Source organism: Schistocerca americana, chromosome 4, assembly GCF_021461395.2.
Source record: "Schistocerca americana isolate TAMUIC-IGC-003095 chromosome 4, iqSchAmer2.1, whole genome shotgun sequence".
Classification (NCBI taxonomy): Eukaryota; Metazoa; Arthropoda; class Insecta; order Orthoptera; family Acrididae; genus Schistocerca; species Schistocerca americana.
In genome coordinates, this window is record NC_060122.1 from 227,909,782 (window position 1) to 227,933,689 (window position 23,908).

The following is a 23,908-nucleotide window of genomic DNA, read 5'->3' on the forward strand; positions in this document are numbered from 1 at the left end:
TGTCTTGCTGGAACTGCCAAAGTCCGTCGGAATGCACAATGGACATGAATAGATACAGGTGATCAGACAGGATGCTTACTTAAGTGTCACCTGTCAGAGTCGTGTCTAGGCGTATCAGGAGTCACTCCAACTGCACACGCCTCACACCATTACAGAGACTCCACCAGCTTGAAAAGTCCGCTGCTGGCATGCAGAGTCCATCGATTCATGAGGTTTTCTCCACACCTGTATACGTCCATCCATTCGATACAGTTTGAAACGAGACTCGTCTGAGCAGGCAACATGTTTCCAGTCATTAATAGCCCAATGTTGGTACGGACGGGCCCAGGAGAGGTGCAAAGCTTTATATCATGCAGTCATCAAGGGTACATGAGTGGGCCTTGGCTCTGAAAGCCCATATCGAAGATGTTTCGTTAAACGGCTCGCACGCTGAGACTTGTTGATGGCCCAGCATTTAAATCTGCGGCAATTTGCTGAAGTGTTGCATTTCTGTCACGTTGAACGATTCTCTCTCTTCATCGTTGGTCCAGTTCTTGGCGGATCTTTTTACGGCCGCAGTGATGTCGGAGATTTGATGTTTTACCAGATTTCTGATAGTCACGGTACACTCGTGAAATGGTCGTGCGGGAAAATCCCCACTTCAGCGCTCTCTGGGAGATGATGTTCCCATCGCCCGTGCGCCCCCTATAACACCACGTTCAAACTCACTTAAATCTTGATAACTTGCCATTCTTGCAGCAGTAGCCGATCCCACAACTACACAAGATACTTTTTATCTTATATAGGCGTTCCCGACCGCAGCGCCGTATTCTATCTGTTTACATATCTCTGTATTTGAATGCGCATGCCTAAGCCTGTTTTTGGAGCTTCAGTGTATCTCTCTATCAAAATACATTTGTGGTATGGAGCACGCAGTTTATACGAAACGTTATTTACAGCATGGTACTTGTTGCGCTATCTGTGGAATCTATTCTGGTTTTATACCATATAACACGAAATCTCTTAACACTTACACTAGCGTTGAGAGGTACCTCTCATATGATAGGTTATGAAAGAACCAGTGGAAATTTGCTGCATGTTATTGGTATGTGCCAATGTCCAACTAGTAAAGGGAAGCCTGCTTATGGTTTGCTGAATTCTTATAATTTCAGATTGCACCTGTACGTGGAACATCGTAGACAGATTTTCATATTGAATTAGTATGCGCCTGTAGATAGGCAACCTAATGAACAGATTTGCAAGCCATGCTGCTGTCTCACATTTCCAGAGATTTCGTGTCAATGATCTGCACGCATGTGCTGTCGTTCACCGCACCATAAAAGGTGTCGAAGTTGAACACCTGTGATGTTAGTTACAAACTTGGAGAGATGCTCTCTCCACTGATATGTGTCTACTTTCTGTGTCTTATAGTTTCTGCCCTGTTGTTTTCTGAAATCCTGGAGGTACATATGAATAATCCCATATCTTTCAACCCTCCCTACGTAGGAAAACGAAGCCGAGGGAAATTTTTTTTCTATTTTTTTTCATACTGTCACTTCAGACTATTACATTCGCTATAAGAAAAAAATGAATGTCTAGTTGGTTAAAATTAATTTTTTTAACGTTCTTAGAGAGTTATTACCGCTAGAGTGGCTGATTGCGAAAGCTCATGGGTTTACCAGCAAGCATTTTAAAGTGCTGTTTGTCATCGTTCTTACAATAAAACAAAAATGATTTGGGAGGGAAGGGGACAAACGCCCCCAGGCTTGGTAGTTACCAATAATTACGAAGAGCTGACGTCCGCTGTTAGTATCATTACTACAGTCGGTAACTGCGCATGAAGCGTTAAACTGTGATGAGACTCTCAAGAATTAGAAAAAACACAGCACTCGATGTTCAAAATTAATTTAGAAAGTTCGGTAATTAATGGGTGTGCGAATTTGCATTTTAGTTTTATGTTCGATGTGACGTCGGCCAAGAGTTGATAATTTTTCCCTTATTTTTGTGTGTCGCTACGTATAGATTACGACCTTGCTAATTTCCGTTAAAACAAAGTCATTGTACGAACCTGAACTCTTTCACATGCAGAGATATATTTGTTAGGTAAAGTAGATTGTTAACAGACGCCAATAAGCAGCAACTTATTGTTCCAGAGTGCGCCTTCCAAAACTGCTGCTAAAAATTACACTACTGGTCACTAAAATTGCTACACCAAGAAGAAATGCAGATGATAAACGGGTATTCTTGGACAAATATATAATACTAGAACTGACATGTGATTACATTTTCACGCAATTTGGGTGCATAGATCCAGAGAAATCAGTACGCAGAACAACCACCTCTGGCTGTAATAACGGCTTGATACGCCTGGGCATTGAGTCAAACAGAGCTTGGATAGCGTGTACAGATACAGCTGCCTATGCAGCTTCAACACGATACCACAGTTCATCAAGAGTAGTGACTGGCGTATTGTGGCGAGCCAGTTGCTCGGCCACCATTGACCAGACGTTTTCAATTGGTGAGAGATCTGGAGAATGTGCTGGCCAGGGCAGAAGTCGAACATTTTCTGTATCCAGAAAGGGCCGAACAGGACCTGTAACATGCGGTAGTGCATTATCCTGCTGAAATGTAGGGTTTCGCAGAGATCGAATGAAGGGTAGAGCCACGGGTCATAACACATCTGAAATGTAACGTCCACTGTTCAAAGTTCCGTCAATGCGAACAAGAGGCGACGGAGACGTGTAATCAATGGCACCCCATACCATAACGCCGGGTGATACGCCAGTATGGCGATTACGAATACACGCTTCCAACGTGCGTTCACCGCGATGTCGCCAAACACGTATGCGACCATCATGATGCTATAAACAGAACCTGGATTCATCCGAAAAAATGACGTTTAGCCATTCGTGCACCCAGGTTCATCGTTGAGTACACCAATGCAGGCGCTCCTGTCTGTGATGCAGCGTCAAGGGTAACCGCAGCCATGGTCTTCGAGCTGATAGTCCATGCTGCGGCAAACGTCGTCGAACTGTTCGTGCAGATGGTTGTTGTCTTGCAAACATCCCCATCTGTTCACTCAGGGATCGAGACATGGCTGCACGAGCCGTTACAGCCATGCGGATAAGATGCCTGTCATCTCGACTGCTAGTGATACGAAGCCGTTGGGATCCAGCACAGCGTCCCGTATTACCCTCCTGAACCCAGCGATTCCATATTCTGCTAACAGTCATTGGATGTCGACCAACGGGAGCAGCAATGTCGCGATACGATAAACCGCAATCGCGATAAGCTACAATCCGACCTTTATCAAAGTCGAAAACGTGATTGTATGCATTTCTCCCCCTTACACGAGGCATCACAACAACGTTTCACCAGGCAACGCCGGTAAACTGTTGTCTGTGTATGAGAAATCGGGTGGAAACTTTCCTCATGTCAGCACTTTGTAGGTGTCGCCACCGGCGCCAAACTTGTGTGAATGCTCTGAAAAGCTAATCATTTGCATATCACAACTTCTTCTTCCTGTCGGTTAAATTTTGCGTCTGTAGCACGTCATCTTCATGGTGTAGCAATTTTAATGGCCAGTTGTGTATATTCTACGAAAAGTATTGCCACTTCGGTCTGTCAACTTTTCCTGGAAAGAAGAGGTGTTAAGCAGTACCCAAACCGAACAGTATGCCTTTTTCCTTGGATCACTTTGGAGAAGTCAAGATACGCTCCTGCAATAGGTACAGGTTTCGGAAAAAATATGGAACACCGCGAGATATACATGCTTGAACATAAATTCAGATGCCAGCCTAGCCTGCGGGTTGCGTTATTGCACCTGACGACGAACGGTACCTGCGCAATGTCCTCGCACGTCGCAAGTGTCAATCGTAGTCAGAATAGTGCTTTGTGAAGGTGTGAATGCACTGTCTCAGAGCTAAGTGACTTCGAAGATGGGCAGTTTGTTGAAGCTCTATGGTGAGTGCTTTGGTAACAAAGATAGCTGAAGTGTTTGGTGATTCATGAAACAGCGTATCGTAGATTTATACCTCGTGCGTGCAAAGCGGAATCATCCACTACGTAACAACACCGACGAAAGAGTGTGTTGAGTGGTCGTTACAGACGGTAACTGAAGAGGATTGTGACGAAATACAAGACGATAGCTGTAAAAGTCACTGCAGAACTTAATATAGCACTATCGAGCCCTGTCAGTACCAAAACAGCAATAAGCTGGAAATCGCAAGGCGAACTGGACTTTCAGAACCACTCGTCAGTGATGCAAATACTGGTAACAGGAAAACGTGGTGCCGAATCCAACAGAAGACAGTCATTCCATCGGATGAGTGTTGTTGCAAGCTGCTTCCAGCTTCTCTCAGAAGTGAAACATGGTGGGGGTTCGGTGATAATTTGGGCAGCCATATCGTGGTATTCCATGTGCCACAAGGGTACTCTGCGAAGTCGTATTGCTGCCATAGATTAGTTGACCATTTTGGATGATCGGGTCCATCCCAAGGTTTAATATTTCTCTCCCCATGGTGACGCTGTGTTCCAAGACGCCGGGGCATCTGTTCAGACATCTGTTCAGACGTCTTCTAGGACCGGTTCTGTGAGCACGAGAATTAATTGTCACATTTGTCCTGGTCACATCTGCCCTGGCCGCCTCAATGTTATTAAGCCTTTCTGGGCTATGTTAAAGAAGGGTGCGTGATCGTTATTCATCTCCATCATTGTTGCTATAACTTGCCACTATTTTGCATGCATAATAGTATGACATTCGCTTGAAAACAATACAGCACTAGCATTAATCTATTGTATTAATCCATTCTGGGATGACTGGAAACTGTTTTGAAAGTTAATGTGTTATTACGCCGTATTAGGCATAGTAATGTCTTTGCTGTTTCTATACATACACCACGAAGATGACGTGCTACAGATGCGAAATGTAACCGACAGGAGGAAGATGCTGTGATATGCAAATGGTTAGCTATTCAGATCATTCACACAAGGCTGGCGCCGGTGGCGATACCTACAACGTGCTGACATGAAGAAAGTTTCCAACCGAGTTGGCATACACAAACGGCAGTTGACCGTCGTTGCCTGGTGAAACGTTGTTGTGATGCCACGTGTAAGGAGGAGAAATGCGTACCACCACGTTTCCGGCTTTGATAATGGTCGGATTGTAGCCTATCGCGATTCCGGTTTATCGTACCGCGACATTGCTGCTCGCGTTGGTCGAGGCCCAATGACTGTTAGCAGAATATGGAATCGGTGATTTCAGGAGGGTAATACGGAACGCCGTGCTGGATCCTAACGTCCTCGTACCACTAGCAGTCGAGATGACAGGCATCTTATCCGCATGGCTCTAACGAATCGTGCAGCCACGTCTCGATCCCTGAGTCAACAGATGGGGACGTTTGCAAGACAACAACCATCTGCACGAACAGTTCGACGACGCTTGCAGCAGCATGGGCTATCAGCTTGGCGACCATGGCTGCGGTTGCCCTTGACGCTGCATCACAGACAGGAGCGCCTGCGATGGTGTACTCAACGACGAACGTGGGTGCACGAATGGCAAAACGTCATTTTTTCGGATGAATCCAGGTTCTGTTTACAGCATCATGATGGTCGCATCCGTGTTTGGCGACATCGCGGTGAACGCACATTGGAAGCGTGTATTCGTCATCGCCATACTGGCATATCACCAGGCGTAATGGTATGGAGTGCCATTGGTTACACGTCGCGGTCACCTCTTGTTCGCATTGATGGAACTTTGAACGGTGGACGTTACATTTCAGATGTGTTACGACCCGTGGCTCTACCCTTCATTCGATCCCTCCGAAACCTAACATTTCAGCAGGATAATGCACGACCGCATGTTGCAGGTCCTGTACGGGCCTTTCTGGATACAGAAAATGTTCGACTGCTGTTCTGGCCAGCACATTCTCCAGATCTCCCACCAATTGAAAACGTCTGGTCAATGGTGGCCGAGCAACTGGCTCGTCACAATACGCCAGTCACTACTTTTGATGATCTGTGGTATTGTGTTGAAGCTGCATGTGCAGCAGTACCCCTACACGCCATCCAAGCTCTGTTTGACTCAATGCCCAGGCGTATCAAGGCCGTTATTACGGCCAGAGGTGGCTGTTCTGTGTACTGATTTCTCAGGATCTATGCACCCAAACTGTATGAAAATGTTATCAAATGTCAGTTCTAGTATAATATATTTGTCCAATGAATACCCGTTTAACATCTGCATTTATTCTTGGTGTAGCAATTTTAATGGCCAGTAGAGTATTTTATTTTCCAGTTTTGCCTTGGATTATCCCAGTCCCGAACAAATGAGTTATACAAATCTGTAGCATTGGAAGGACAAGACTCCTACCGCCACCGCGTACGGAACAGTTATTGGTGTCACGCTTTTGCTGTCTTGAGATCTTGCACTCCCCGTCGATTTGTCCGTCGTTTGCTGGTTGGGCAAGACGATCAATATAAACACATTACGTCACGTCCATATTGTGGGTACCCGCCATAGGGACCCGCTATGTGATACGTCGCACAGATATTGAGATTACACGCACTTCCGTGTCCGGGGCGAACCGTGATTGCACTGCTTGATCAAAAGTATCCGGACGTCCCTAAGCAATGCGGAATTAACCACTAGATGTTACGAAAGGCGGACTCGCCAGTATAACAGGAGGCGGATAGTGTTGTTTTACCAATAGAAAAGCAGCAACAATGGAATGAGTCCGTCAGCAGGGTTCAGTGGACTAATAATTGGACGTCACCTGAATAGCAGATCCATCAGGCATATTTCAGCCGTTATAAGGCTGCCAAAGTTGACTGTTGTGATAGTGAAGTGAAAACGTGAAGCAGCGATCACAGCGAGACCAAGACCAGATAAACTCCGTGTACTGACGGACAGGGACTATTGACAACCTCGAATCTAATTCCACCCAAGGCAGTTTTGACTGTATGTTGAATGCTTTCCTGTGTGCTGGTTCCGTTGATCATTTCTTTTTCAATGTCGTCTCATTTTTCCTGCAGTCAGTTCACCTTGGCTCCTTTGCACTTCCTGTGTATTCCATTCCTAAGCGACTTACATGGTTGTGTTTATGTGTTTTGTCGGTCGATTGAAGTATTTCTTGTGTCAGCGAAGGTTTCATCACAGTTACCTTCCTTGTATCTATGTTTATCTGTCCAACTTCTGTGATTGCTCTTTTTATATACGTCTATTCCACTTCAACTGAACTTCCTACAGAGGTGAAGGTTTTTTTTTTTTTAAATTACCGCTACCAGTCACAAAATTTGTTAACTAATGTATTATTTATTTATCGTGCGACGTGTTTCGAGGGTATACCTCATCAACAGGCTATATGGCATTACAAAAACAATTTCACAATGCAGATATTAAAAAGTCTTATCATAAATGCTGTGGTTATCCTGTTGAAGAAAAGAAAACCTAGTAAGAGCCGATGTCACTTTCTAAGCTGGACTGATGTTTGCTTGAAAATGTTTTGCAACAGTCACTCATTTTGTTCATCGTGGCAGTCTCGTTGTGATGAGCTGAGGTGTTTCCATTTCTGTGACTCTCTAGTGAAAATGGCTTTCAATTCTTCCTACAGAGGTATTCATTTCCGTAGTATCTACAGCCTTACAGAATTTCAACGCATCTCATCTTTCGTCATTGCTTCAGTTTCTCACTTCTTTCCAAATTTATTTTTCTAGACAACTCTTTTAAACATCAGTCTAGCCTTCATCATTACTAAATTGTGTTCTGAATCTGTATTTGCTCCTGGGTACACCTTACAATGTAATGCCCAATTTTGGAACCTCTGCCTCGGCATCTTTCTGGAATATTTCCGTGTCTCAGGGCGTTTGTCGGGTATAAATCCTCCTCTTGTGATTTTTAACAGCGTATTCGCTGTTACTGACTGAAAGGTTCTGCAGAACTCAATTAGTCTTAAGCTTCTCTCATTCCTACTATTCTCCAGTAACTCTATCTTCTATTGCTTCCCCCTACTACAGCGTTTCAACCTCCGTGATTGTTAGATTATCATCTCCCTTCACACACTGAAATATCTGTTCACTACCGTCATATACTTTCTCTACCTCATCATCATCATCATCATCTATACCTGAACCACAGTAGTTGGCGTAGGTCTGCCGTCGATTCTGACAACAACCTTGTCGCTATAAAATTCACAGTGACCCATTCAGTCCTTCTATTCATCTGACCAGAAATCCTTATCTTCTTTCCATTTTACTTCATTGAACCCAACATTGTCTAAATTGATCCTTTGTATTTTCCTTTTCAGATATTTTGGCTTCTCTACCACTTTCAAATTTCTTACATTCCACTCCCCAACTCGTAGGGCGTTACCCATTCTTTGGTAATTCAATATTTTTCTCGTGGTCAGCACCTCCTTCACAATACCCCGCCAAAGATCCGAATAAGAGACTAATCCTGAATCTTTTGCCAATGGAGAGATCAATCTGGCAATTTATCAATTACACGCCACATATCCTGTGAATACGCAGAATGCGCCTTTAATTCAGTGTTTTCCGTTGACTTCCGCATCCTCAAGTTATACGTCATTGCGGATTCTTCCACTTTCTAAGGGCAGTTTCTCACCCCCGGAGTCAAGAGAGTGCTCTGAACCTCTGTCCATTCCTCCGCCCTCTTTGACATAGACGCTGGCAGAACGAGGATGTCTTCTTACGCCGGAAGTCTACAGCTGCCATTGCTGATAATTTTGATTCAAGATTTAAGCACTCACTGGCTTCGAACACAAGACCCTGGACTTTTGACTACTAGTCAAAGACACTACCCTTCTTTTTTTCCCTTTATTTTTTTCGTCCTTGTTCTCGTATTTGGTGTGGGTGGACGTCACATGAAACCCCTTCAGCATCATCGTTGAATACTTCACTCAGTTCTTTGACCGATCACGCTGAGCTATAGTGCTGGCACTCCTAGACCATGCATTAACCCTTATTGGCTCATTAAAGTGTACTCTATGTGGTCACCAATTTAGTTAATAGTGAAACATTTTCCAAATTGAACTCAGGGCAATTGTAATTAATAGAACTGTATTTAATATCACACTAAAAAAGCGGTCACGGTATCAGGATAAATATTTTCTTATTCATTTTCTCAACAAACCCATTATAAATAGATAATACTGTTTTAATACTAAAATTTTTCATTTATATTAAGGTAGGGGTCTTATAAACGTCTCTCCTGCATTTCTGCGGATCTAAGCACTCATGCACCCAACGCTTAATAATAGTGCCGAAACGATTGTCAACAGTAATCTGCGCAGTCATTCATTCTCGGAAAAGGAGAACTGTTACAAACTGTTTTCCGCTATTGCCTGTGGGTCCTTTCACCGTTAGTTAATTTTCTCGACTGTTTTCTGTGAGTTCTGAAGAAGATAATTAAGCAGCTCGGATTTGCTTTCTCCTGAGTGTAGTGACACCAGGAAGAACTGCACTTCGTATACTCTCGGTTTTACGGTCACAGTAAATGCCTATTACTCAGCGCATTGGCTGTGTTAAAACACAGTATTTTCATATTTCTTATTCATCAGTCCAGTAATTTTACGTTAATGAGTTTCGATGCTGTCTCTATTTTTGTAGCAATGCTAATTAATTCTCTACGAGATAATGAAAACAGTAAAGAGGAAAGTAATGTATATGAAATAAACTGGAAGATTAATTACTGTAAAATAAAAATGAAATAAAAACAAGGAGACTTGAGTGATAGTACGTACAAGTTTTATGTTTATAGGAACATAAACTACTCGCAATAATAACAATATCTTGTGAAAACACTGGGCGACTGATGCGGAAGTAAAGTATATTGTTGGTGCAAAAGTGCTACACAGAACTGCCACACTTAAAACAGCTACGATTCTCTTACATCACCTGTACGTAACAAACGACAGCACCATTGATAACTGGAAAGCAGATGAGTCTGTAAAAGTGGAAAGAAGTAACTGCAGTAGGCTAGTCGGAGGAACGGTATTGCGTCACTATTTACTGGATGAACTGCGTTGGGGAAACTGTGGGAGGCTAGAGGCGGGTTAGATTCGGAAGTTAGTAAGCTGTGACGACATTTCTGGCGTTGGGCTCACCTCCCTACACTGGGAAAGAGCATTTACCTGGATAATTTAGCTATCATAATTTGTATGCTTTTATGTCTTAAAGTGAATAACAAAAATTTTTGTTTATTTGGCCATTTAGTTATCATCTATACATCATTAGCGCCGGCCGCGGTGGTCTCGCGGTTCTAGGTGCTCAGTCCGGAACCGTGCGACTGCTACGGTCGCAGGTTCGAATCCTGCCTCGGGCATGGATATGTGTGATGTCCTTAGGTTAGTTAGGTTTAAGTAGTTCTAAGTTCTAGGGGACTGATGACCACAGCAGTTGAGTCCCATAGTGCTCAGAGCCATTTTATACATCATTAGCTTGAAAAGGAATACGATGAGTTTTTATCTATGGTAAATACATCGACACCAATGCTCTCCTTGTTGTGGCAGAGTAACCACCACTGATAATCAGAAGGGAACTGAAGCGAATCTCGCAGGCAGGACACCCTCTGATCAATGGCATAATAAATATATTTTTCCTGGAAATAGGAGAAAGCCAATGATTACGAAACCTCTTGAATGGTGGACCTTGTATGAAAATAAAATATTTTTAGAATTCCTAGCTGCAATAAACTTCCGAGAAAAAATACACTATTCTTTGATAATATCGTACAACATAAAGATTCTCCAAATGCTATTTTCCTGGATTCGATAAAGAGTTGTAAGGATGGATCCAAGGCCATCGACAGTGGAATGTAGGATGTGCAATATACAACACTGCAGAAAATTATCAAGCCCTATATTCTCTACCTAAGGAGACAACACTCTGTTACGCGGCTGACATCGCAGTTAGGGAAGCTGTAACATGCAGCATGTCCTCCACGTGAAGCAGTATGTTGATATTGACCTGTTCCCTTCATGCACTACAGAGTTTTTAAAAACCAAAAAGGAACAAAAGTGAGTCGCCTAAAGTTATAGACATTATTTTAAAAAAGTCGTTACAAATAAGCAAGTAGGAATAGGAACCGATTTATTGTGGATTCTAGGCTACAGTAGCATCTTTCATAATGAAATAGTAGACAGCGAAGCGAGCAATGAACTTAAGAGATATCCCAAATGACAGACTTCCTTATCAATAAATGCTGAGCTTATTCAACGTATAAGCGGGGAACGACTAACAGACAGAATCAGATTCTGCCAAGGTACCAAAAGCTCTCTAATATGCCCAGCTGCCGGCTAAAATAGCGTTATATCCTTGATTTACTGACTGTAGTGGGAGCAGAAACAGCTGTAAAACTACCGTACATGCTACAGTAAACTATCAAAGTAAGAATAGACTACAGCAGCTTTCCAAGCACCATTGGTCAGTTAAGATCGTAATCGCGTTACCCGTTCATTAGGTGTGTTACGTTCGTATCGGGCGTTATCTCATTTCGATTCTTTGTCTGCGTATGCCCAAAAGCCAGAAACGGTCAGCTGACTAGAAAATGAGTGACAATATATAAACAGAATAGTAATCTACGGAATATTTTTGTTCTACATACAGTAGCTATCCTGCCGTCTGTTATTTAAGAATAAACAGTATTTATAACAAAATTGAAATCGTCAGTGTTTAATTCAGGTTTTATCCGAAAATTGTCGGTTTGTACTGTGTTGAGATGTTGACGTAAAAAGAAACGACGGACTGAACATATAGAGTTAGAAAACCCGACGTGAAACCTCACGATAACACCTGTCGATATATAGCTACGTGGGTCTATAGCAATCCTCTTCAGGTGCACATGATGTAATCTGCAACAAGGATCTAGAGAAATACATTTGAAGTTCATATAATGATCTTAGTTGCTCGGACGCAGCTTTGACCGCGAACTACTCGTTTCCCATTATCTTAATTAAAGACCTTGGTACTCGTCGTGTTGCTGGCTGTTGGCAGCAACCATGCAAGAAGAAAAGGTTTTCTGAGATCTTACGAGAATCTGAAAAGTGGTTAACATTGAGGCATACGAGAAATATGTTAACCTAGTCGCAGCTTAAGTAGTCTCTGTATAATGGTTTGCTGGTTACACTTCGGTAGTCTGCAGCTCGTGGTCGTGTGGTAGCGTTCTCGCTTCCCGCGCTCGGGTTCCCGGTTTCGATTCCCGGCGGGGTCAGGCATTTTCTCTGCCTCGTGATGACTGGCTGCTGTGTGATGTCTTTACGCTAGTTAGGTTTAAATAGTTCTAAGTTTTAGGGACTGATGACCATAGCTGTTAAGTCCCATAGTGCTCAGAGCCATTTGAACATTTTTGAACACTTCGGTAAACAAATCAATCATTTTCTCATTTCGCACAATCTGTATGGTTGAATCCTTCTAAGCACTGTGTCCCACTTCTATTTTATTCTCTTCTTGGTTGTCCCCAAGACATGGAAAAAGTGTGAAACGGCTGTAAACAATTTGTATAGTATGCGGTCTGTTTCAGCCAAATACGATTATCTGCCCCCTGCAATGTTAACATCACGAAACATAAGGAGATACATGTATCTGTTCTCTTTATATAAGAGTGCAGGCTTCCACGACCAGTTTTAGACTGAATCATATCATTTTGGGTGTTAGGTTGCGTCACCGTGAAACACTAAGACAAAGGATTTTAATAAAATATGCTCTCGATGTTTCAATTATTTCCCCTCAAGTAATGAAGTAAGTTTCATTTCAAAAGTCTGAAAGTTCTCGAGGTAGTTGGTAGCATTTGTCAAACTCAATCTACACACTTTACCAAATGCGATAGCATTGTCATCCGATGACCGTAGTGGTGAATTTGATACTGTAGAACTATCTCCAAAATGTCTGGCAGGCAAATTGGAAGTATTAAATTTAATTCAGAACGAAGAAACAGTTTTCCTGTTTAGTGACGGATCAGTTAGGAGGATTTCGCGCTTAGACAGCGACGCCGTAAGGCAGAGTGCTTCCCATTACGTAAGCGAGAAAGCGAGAAGTGAGTAGTAATAAACAGGGAAGAAATGAAAACCAACGCTATTGTCTGCTTTGGCGCCTAATCAACATTATGACATCTCCACACGCATTAAGATTTAAAGTTGCTAAACAGCTTCGCTGTTTTCCAGCGGTGTGAATTAAGAAGTAATTTGCTGCACTGCTAATCGTTATGAACTTTCCTCCGCTGAGAAACGTGTTCTCTCAGAAACGCAAGATACGCTAACGCACTGTCCTTAAAGGAAGTGTTCCAAAGAAATTCAAGAAATGTTTTCATTAGAATTACTGCAGCCCAAGAACAACATAGAAGATTAAGTATTATGAAATAATTTAATAAGCATACCCATACCATTGTACTAGTACTACCTTTTCTCTGAATAAATAGACATTTGTCGTTAGTTTCCTTTTCAGCGAACAAATTATGCTGTTGACTGCTTATTTACATCCGAAAATCTGATAAAATACAGAGCCGTAATCTCATCAATGAAAATCATAGGGAATATTTAGTATAAATATTTCTCTATCTATGTTAGGTATACGTTTAAGTGATCAAATTGGAAGTGGCGTCCCTTAACCACGTGCAGTTTTGTCAAAGGAAAATGTGCAGCAGCAGTAGCGCAGATGTCTCGAAGAATTTATGAACATTTCCTGTGAGACCAACAGAACTACGGAACTTGCAAACAGCGGAGTCAGCAGTTCTTACATTGGCTTCAGTGCTTCACGCAACACTTGATTTAAAAGAACTAGAAGAACAAGTAAGCAAAGAGAAGAGAAATTGCTTTCCGATATTAAGCTACAAACAATGCTTTAATCAAAACTCAAACGAGCAAATGGCTAGTAAAGTTGAAGTACACTTTTCTAAGTGTTTTGGAGTTTCTTATAACACCAAAATCGAAGAAAATGAGATAAAAACGGAATAAAATTAAACAAAAATAGCGATTTTGTTGCCAGTTAGGTGCATCACCAAACTAAGAAATGGTTAAAACAAATATGGGAGAATCGATATTTGATGTCAGTATTACTTCTTTGTGAAATTCTCAGTATGGCTTCAAATGGTTCAAATGGCTCTGAGCACTATGGGACTTAACTGCTGTGGTCATCAGTCCCCTACAACTTAGAACTACTTAAACCTAACTAACCTAAGGACATCACACACATCCATGCCCGAGGCAAGATTCGAACCTGCGACCGCAGCGGTCACGCGGTTCCAGACTGTAGCGCCTAGCCACTCCGGCCGGCCTCTCTGTATGAAAAAATCGTGAAGAATGAATAACATTATTGAGCTAAAGTTATTGACTCAGCTGGCGTACAAATTGCCTGTGTTACTTGTTGCGTATAAGAATTCAAGTATGGAGCAGCAACATTGTAAAAAACCAATCAATGTTTGGTGGATGGTTACTGGGATGTGTAAGAATCTGCACATGTCGTGACATCGAGTCAGACTTTGCACGTTCTTTGAAGAAAGCCATTTAAATAGCTTCTCGCCTCGTCCAGAGCTCAAATGGACTATTATCTGGAAAAAGAAACGAGTGACTCGCCGGCTCATGATTTGCGGAACATGTTCAATGGGGGACGACAGATGATCGAGCAAAACAAATTATCCCTTATGGCAAATCTAAAACTTGGATAACCAGACGAAGATTCCAATCCCTGTCCTTCCACTTACGAAGAGTATCAGAATTTAAAGTACTGTGGATGACGAGGTCAGCAAGAGCTGGAATTGAGAGGAAATGGGAAAGGAAATCAGCCTTGTCCTCTCAAAGAAACTATCGTAGCGTCGTCTTACCCACATACGAGTCCAATGTGTTAACCACAGGTGTAGACGTAACGCCAGGAGTGCCCGACGGAAATTTATTGGGAGACCTGCTGTCCATGCTGTATAGTAATTATCTTACGTTAAACTTTTTCAGATGGTGCAGTTATTTATAATCAAACGATACCTGAAAAAAAGCTGCACAAATATCCAGTTGAATCTTGATAGGATTTAGAAGCGGCGTAAAGATAGAAAACTTATATTAAACACCTATAAATGTAAATTATGAGCTCCAAAAAACACGGAAATGACCAAAATGTTAAAGAGTCACAAGTCACAAATGTAAGCAGTAATGTCATAAAATGCGTAGGTGGAAGACTTTGTGGGGATATGAAATGGAATGATCACATAGGCTCAGTCATAGGTAAAGCGGGCGACTGGCATTGGCTTACTGGTAGAATATTAGCAAATTGCATTCAGTCAGCGGAGGATGTTGATTAAAAACACTCGTGCAATGAATCCTAGAATACTGCTGTTGTGTGAGGGCCATACGAAGTACAAAGGACGAATGTTCACACGTTTGACTGACACATGCAAGAGTGTTTTGGAAGTGCTGAGAAACCTGAAATAGAAGGCTCTTAAAGATGTTAATTACATCTCTAAAGTTTAGGAATGTACGACAGACCCCGATATATGGCTTTCCGCAGAGCGCACAGACACATGTTAGCAATCACGCTTCCCGTTCATTTACTTTTCTGGAACGGGCAGAAACCCTAGTCTGTGGTAAAACAGGAAGCACCATTCGCTATATATTTCACACTGATATGAGGAGTACGAATTTAGCCGTGGATGTAAAAATCACGTAATAGTCTACATCTTGTTACGACGGTATGAACAAAAAAAAAAAATGACTAGGTGAGATTAGGACTAGCATACGGAGGGTTCCGTACAAACTTAATTATGCACATGGGAAGTTCATCCATTCCGGGAATCGAGAATGTAGGCTATTCTTGCCTATTATGTACATTGATACTGGCAACATATCGGCCCCATTGATTCCAGAATTTTCGAGGATATTTTTTACAGTAGTATAAAAGTCGAATAAAGGAATGAGGCGACCATTATTTTAGTAATCGGTGGTGCCCGATTCAGGACGATTGGGCCGGAATTGCAAGGACAAACATCAGGCTAAGAATGGAGAAATTCCGAGACGAGTCATACGAGCAATGAAGTCATTCTTTGCATGATGTCTGACTTTACCATTGCGACGCAGTCAGCCTCAATGCAGAACTACTGTTTTAATTTCAAGTTTGACGTCGAACAACGAATGACAAGTGTCTTTTACGTGTGGTATAATTACAAATTAACAATTTTAGGATCTTTTACTTTAATTACATTGTGAAACATCAGTTCTTGTCAAATTTCATCATTGTACATCAACGGGAAGTACCCTATAGGGTTTTATGTGTGAGTCTACGAGTATCAAAAAAATGTTACATAAATGGCCATGTCTTTTGACTGCGTTGATTTAAAAGAATCAATTTTTTACGCTGCCAAGGGATAGTAAGCCTTAGTATATGATATAAATTTCAACGTTATACGTCCACCCTTCCAATGAGAAAGGGGTCTTAACAGACTTACGAACGAACAGAGAGTCAGATGAGAAATGAAATTTTTTCCTGTTATATAATTACAGATTTACAGTTTTGGGATTTTTTTCCTGTGGCTATACTGTGGAACCTTCATTTTTTAAACATTTCGTGATCCGACGCCTACGGAAGAACCCTATAGGCTTTGATAAGAGAGTTTGCGAGTATTAAAGTTGTGACATAAATAGTCGTGTCATTTGATAGCATTGGCTTAGAAGCTTCAATTTTTTACACCGGCACGAAATTTTTTTCCACGGAGCCCTGATAAAGGTTTCTTTTTTGCCGACCGAGGTACGGAATTCCCCACCCCGAAAAAAAAAGAAATGAGATGATGGTGGCCTATAAATGAAATACAATGCACTGATTTAGTTTGTCGAAAATGGTGGTAGCAATACGGGATCGTTCTTCGCCTACTGTATGAACAGTCGTCAACCAAACTACAGCTTCGTTCCACGCTTGGAAATATAAACAGCAATCCTTAAATTTGGTTGATTGTTTGTGGTACTGGATTTCTGTCCACACGTTTCAATGTGTAGGGTGCCACCCGGCGGGACGCAGGAGCTGTAGCAAGTGCCGTCTTCCATCCGTAGCGTTTCACTCTCTACGTACAGCGCGAAGCGGGAGGTCACGCTGAACGGTGCTGAAGTCAACAAAACATGAGAGTTCCGTTACACGGAACGAGGCCGAGTAAGCTTTCACTGAAAACAATGTTTCGTCCCAAGCGGAGGTGTCGCACTTGGGATTTCCATGTTCGCTCCTTACGCCGGGGACTGGGGATGAGACGGACGTACAATACTTCTGTGCTTTGGAAAAACTTCGTGAGAGGCCTGAAACAGTTACTGACACACGGTGTAGACTCATTCTTCCGTTTTGGAGCGTCGACTAGATCTCCAGTTCACAGATAAATTCAAGTACTTTCCTGTCACTGAAAATAAGCACGTACGAGTGTCATTTCGGTTGGTTCAAGAGTTCTGCAACAAATGAACATCTGTCTAATTACCATCGTCTGCTTTCTTTTTCACTTTTAACTTGTGTGTAGCTTTCATGTACATGAAATATTTTTCTCCATAATTTATACATAAAAATCTCGGCTTCATCTCTGACTCCGATATTTAGTTGTGGCTCTCTGAGCACTATGGGACTTAACATCTATGGTCATCAGTCCCCGATATTTAGTTGTCTCGGCGTGGAACAACGCATTATAGAACCAACTAGAGGGAAAACTAAGAAATATACATAGCCGCGTTCTTCGAGCGGGAGCACTACTAGACATACAAAAAGTTTCTATTTTTCGCTCCATTAAAGTAATATGAAAAGTACTGGAAGTACATTAATGCTTCTAGACAGTGACATCAACGAATTAATTATAAATGAGTCATTCTTGGTTACTGTATGTTGAACACATTTGCAACATTGTAATATGAAAATATAATATTCTAAGCTATCTAAGAAACAAAGTCTTTTATTAATTTTTTGCAATAAATGACATTTGATTTGCAGTTGTAATTCATTAACACTATGGCCTCCAGCTACAGGGTGTAATTAATTTCCCTTGAACAGACTTTGAAGGCAGATTCTTTACACCAAAACAAGAAAAAAGTCTAGTAAACATGAGCTCATAAATTCATACTTTAAGAGCAATGAGCGCTTGTTCAGAAGAAGAACTGTTTTTCACAGCAGCGTAGATGAACAAGTGATCATAGCTCTCAAGATATGCATTTTAGAGCCCATTTTTACTTTTTTTATTGTAAGGGACCTGGATTCAAACTCTATAAAGGAAATTTAGTTACATATTGTATAGTGCATTGTACACATGTTAAGTCAAAATTTTACTATTACTGGATTGTGATGACAAATGCGAGCAGTACAAAACTGGATTCGATCTTTACGTCCGTTGTACGGACTATCATCAAACCCACTACGATCGTTGGGAGGGAACCGCACTACTGGTGGGTAAGATACAATTGTCTTTCCTCTGAAATATCACTGAAGACAACATTTAAAGAAGAACAGGGATTTCTGAAAGCTATGAAGAATCAAATGTAACAATGTCGTCTCTGCTGTCGATATAGTTACGCCCAAAGTACTTAAGCGGCAAGTGTTTATACGCAAGGCTCTCAGGAGGGAAGATTTCAGATTGGCCTGCGGATCAGCAGCGAGATAATACCATTCTATTTTTAATGCTGCTAACGTCATGACGTCATTGTAATATTACTAAGTTATATGCCTGCAAATCTTGCTGATAGTGTCAGCTATAAATGTGGTACGAAACCACAAGCGTTGCTGCATATGTTTAAAGGTATAGTACAGCCAGAAATAAATAATCTAATTGAATGTGATTGCCCCACAGAGACTGATAATGTTAGGGAACTATTTATGTTATCGATATTCCAGGTTTGGCTTGCAGACCTATTGTTTCATTATTAGATCGAATCCTTCAGCCTAGTTGCAATACTATCGTTTCTGGACTGGAATGTCCCAGGATGAATGCTGACGTTCAGCTGCTTCTTAGATTAAAATAGTGTTTGAACCGTCCGGCCTCCCAGATGAAGGTTCGAAGTGGTTTCACTAAATCGATCAGACCAATGCAGCAATGGTTTCTTCGAATATAAAAATTGGTCCAAATGGCTCTGAGCACTGTGGGACTTGAAACGTCCCCTTTGAACAATTTTACATGACTGTCCTTAAACTGATACACAACATTTCTTTTTTTTTTTTTCACACGCCATTATTGTCACAGTATTTCACACGATAACACAGAAAAGCACAATTTGAAGAGCAAAATAAAATAACGTAGCAATGGAAATAATGTCTACTTAATTGCCAGCGCAGCTGCGAAATACTTGGTGCAAATCTACATGCATGCCACAACTGTTTTACTGTACAACAATGAAAAACTACAACTACAAAGGAAATTCTCTCTATAATTACGCGCTAGCAATAAACAATAGCTACATTAATTACACAAACTACAAGAAAAAAATCAGAAGATTCTAGTGAGGTATCCTAGGCTAAGGGTCGACATATGAAACGTCCCCTTTGAACAATTTTACATGACTGTCCTTAAACTGATACACAATATTTTTTTTTTTTAATTTTTTTATGGTTATCTCTGTCATATTCATAATTACGGAAGTGCGATCTTTCTCTGTAACTATTACTCTGCCAGTGGTTGTCGTACGAGTGGTGTCTGTTTTGGTCACGATTTGCGTTGTAAGAATAGACCAGTCGTGTCCGGTTATTGTTTCTGTCGTCACGGAATTGTGACGGATGTGACCTGTAATTGTTGTGTCCTTGTTTTCGCGTTCCGCGATTATCAGTGTCAATTCCTAGTTCTTGTAACCGTCCCTGAAAAGCTTCAATGTCGTCTTTGCAACGTACTGCTAAAATAATATGCCGTAAATGTTCAGGTAATTTGATTAAGCAAATGCGGATGAGTTCTGAGGGGCTGTATGGGTTTTACAGGTACTGATTCTTGTGCAACATGTCTTCAAAATATTTCACAAGACTGGAGAATTCAGATTGTTCGAAATGTTTCATCATTATGATACCATGTTTTACTCGGTCTTGTGTGGCTTGAGACCAATATGCTGAGAGGAAGGCATGGTAAAATTCTCCTTCACTGTGGCAATCGTGAATGACCGATCGCATTCTTACAGCTGGTTCATTCTCTAAGTAGCCACACATAAATTCTAATCTGTGCTGCAATGACCAGTTGGGAGGAAAACAATGAGAGAATTGATGGAGCCACGCTTGTGGATGAATGTCGTTGCCAGAATTCTTAAATGTTTTGAATTTACGTGTAGTAATGAACAGCTTATAGTCAAAATCACCATGTCGGCGAGTCGCATATCGGTCATTGTTAGGTCGTGTCGGCCGTTCCATCTCAAAATTCGGTGCACATTGCCAATTTCTTTCATAACTTCCGAAATGCCCTGTGTTATTATTTTGCGGCTTTTCCGTGTTTCTAAGACCCTCTTCCCGTGTTGGAGCGCCAGTGTCCTCTGAAATACGTAATTCTTGTATTACCTGTGTCAGCTGATCTTGTACTTCCCGGATTTCTCTTTGGTGTTGTGTATTAATTTGATTCTGATTTTGTTTGAATTTTCTTATTTGTTCATACTCTTCTGTGTCAGTGAAGGCTACGGGTCTTGTGTCATTCAGATCATCATCTACCTTTGTAGATAAGTTAGTGACCTGATCCGAAAGTTCGGCTACTTTCTCCGATAGTGTACTTATTTCTTCAGTGTGTTTTTCTGAACCAAGTTTCAGAGTATCTACTGTGTCCTTAAAGTTTTCCTGAGTTTTTGCAAGTTGCGTAACCGAATCGGTAGATGCAACTGAGTCAAATTTAGCTTGCAAGGTCTCATGATTTTCATGAACAATAATTTGCAGTTCGTTTATGGCTCTTCGTGATTCTGTAATGCATTTTCATGCCGCGAAAAAATAGGTTGAAAATGTGGGTCTTCTCTGTGATGACCTACCTACCAATGTTCTTCAAAACGTCGAATGACTCTGCTGTGGGTTTGCTATGTTGTGGCCCATTACCTGTCAGCATGTCAAGAGTCAGCACTGTCTTTCCGTTGGAAGGACAACACTACTTCTTCAAGACGGCATGGAAATCCACTACTTCCGTGTGCATTGTCTTTTACTGCTCAGACTTTGAGAAAAGAAACGGCAGTTTCACTGTGATGAATGATCAGGACTGTCTTTATAGACTGTGAGAAAATTTGAGCTTTTGACCAACATAATATCAATAAGTGTGTGCATTTGATTTCTTTGTTATTGTAATTATGAAAAATTTTATCAAATCATTATTGGCCACTGCCCAAAAAAAAAAAAAATTGTAAAATTTTTTGTGGGGAGCATGGGGGCTATGTAAGTAGGCTGTTTATGTTTTCTCTATGTAAATAGGCTGTTTAGGTTTTTTTATTGGTAACGCCACCTCTGTATGAAAATCACTGGCTGTGCTGTGTGCAGTCTGTGGCTGCTTTGCATTGTTGTAATACTCGCCATTGTAGTGTTAGGCAGCTGGCTGTGAACAGCGCGTAGCGTTGCGCAGTTGGAGGTGAGCCGCCAGCAGTGGTGGATGTGGGGAGAGAGATGGCGGAGATTTGTAATTTGTCATGAACTGCTATATTTATATATGATGATATCAAGGTAAATACATTGTTTGTTCTCTACTAATATCTTTCATTTGCTAACTATCCCTATCAGTAGTTAGTGCCTTCCATAGTTTGAATCTTTTATTTAGCTGGCATTAGTGGCGCCCCTGTATTGCAGTAGCTTGAGCAGCGAAGATTTTTGTGAGGTAAGTGATTTGTGAAAGGTATAGTTTAATGTTAGTCAGGGCCATTCTTTTGTAGGGATTTTTGAAAGTCAGACTGCGTTGCGCTAAAAAAAAAAAATATTGTGTATCAGTTTAAGCACAGTCTTGTATAATTGTTCAAAGGGGACGTTTCAGACTTAACTTATGAGGTCATCAGTCCCCTAGAATTTAGAACTTCTTAAGCCTAACTAACCTGGGGACATCACACACATCCATGCCCGAGGCAGGATACGAACCTGCGACCGTAGCGGTCGCGCGGTTCCCGACTGTAGCGCCTAGAACCGCTCGGCCACACAGGCCGGCTCTTCGAACATAACATGGCCGATTTTCTTCACCTTTCTCGCTCTTTCAGAGCTTGTGTTCCGTCTCTACTGACCTCGCTACCAGGACACTACATCCTTCCTTCTATTCGCGGACAGCCTGTCATTTGAGCTTTCCAAGCACGCGAGGTCACAGCTTCCTCCCTTGAAGCCAACGAAATAGCACCTCTGGGAGAAAGCTTAGGATGGTGAATGACCTACATGATGCCCAGATAGACTTGAACATCCGAAACGATATTTGAATTCTCTTGAGATGCTTGAACAATAGCATGTGTAGGGGGAACTGTGACCTATCCGACAAATGTGCTCGAATGGTCGTGTTGGTCGATCGTAACTCCTGGAAGCAACGTTTCGGATACGAGTAGCGGTCTGTCGATCAGGCAATATAATCAGACGTCGCGCTAGCGAGAATGATTTTAAGCAACGTTCCTTTCAGCATCTTTCCTACGAGTTACTGCACACGTATAGCTTCAAACACATCTGACGCACGGCGTGCGGCGCTCTTTCCGTAATGGGTCCCACCTCCCGGCCCCACCGCAGGCTGCAAAAAAGAAACATGTGGCCACTCTCCTTTTGTTTCACACGCGCGTCTCGTCTGCCGCTGACCCCATTCTCGTCAGCAAACTATCTTGCCGGCGAACGTTCACGCCTTTTGAATATAGGCACAAAGAAGAATCTGAATCGAGTTTCAGTTTATTGATTGTGGGTCATTGAGAAAGTTTTAGAGAGATGACTGTGATAAATCGCGCTAAAGATGACGCGGTATCAGAGTACGAATGAGGACAGCAGCAACATCAATCGATCGTCTAAAGATGACAGAAAATTATTGCTGGTATCTTACAACTTTCTCTTTAGTTGTGAGGGTAATACCACGGGCAATACAATTACTTCAGCGTAATGTATGTTGACTCCCACATTTGGAACCTACTGTCTGTTTTAGGTCTTCACTGACGAGCTTTGAGTGACTTTACATCACAAATAGAAGACCGAATATTCGTAGAAGGCTGTTCAGTCTCTATCAATGTACCACGCTAATTATTACTGTTTATGTTTAAAGTTGTGGATTCAGCATGGACAACAAATAGTTAGAACTCACCAACAAGGGACAATAGAAGGAACTCCCGACGTATTTCCGAGGATCGAAACGAAACATCCATACGCCGGTGACTTTGTCACTAGGAGCAGATAACAGCGCTCCTCGTACGTAATCTATGCAGCAATTTCTTCATATACACACACATTGTCATTCACATATGATTTTTTCCGTATAGGGTAAGGTGCCCTGTTTTGGGATGGAGGCCTAATTCCACGTAGGTGAATATTTGCTCCATGGGCAGTGCTACCGATGCGAAAACCAGCTGAAATCATTGTGCTTCCACCATTTTAGTGTCCTCCTAAGTGCCAAGCGCATCAATGGCGTTTCGTACTAGCAGTTGACTTTTTTGTTAATATCTTACATTTTAATGTAATATTTTGTCCACACAACTAAGCGTCGCAGCTGCACGGTAAGTAGTTTGATATTTTATTCTTGATTTGCTTGTTAGTGTTTAGAGTTTCCTTCTGCCTATGCACCAGTAAAGCCATATTGTGAAATTGCACTGATTTAACAAATTTGTTGGGTTATAACTCATTCAAATGCATTGAAGATGGCTATTTACTGGTGAAATCTGGATATGCAAGATTAATAAAAAATCAATTGGATTGTGATTGATTGCTGCGTTAATACACTTCCTTATAATAATATACTGTCGCTATGCACGACGGCTCCTTATGGAATCAAAATTGGCCATAAGATTTATTTCTATGCTTCACATCTCAGCTGAGCGAAGATGCAGTA

At 41.6% G+C, this 23,908-nt stretch overlaps 1 protein-coding gene across 1 annotated transcript in view; it reads right to left on the reverse strand.

Moving 5' to 3' along the window:
* LOC124613366 (acyl-CoA Delta-9 desaturase-like) overlaps nucleotides 1-23,908 on the reverse strand; it is a 158,836-nt gene that overhangs the window by 82,344 nt on the left and 52,584 nt on the right. The window lies entirely within an intron of this gene.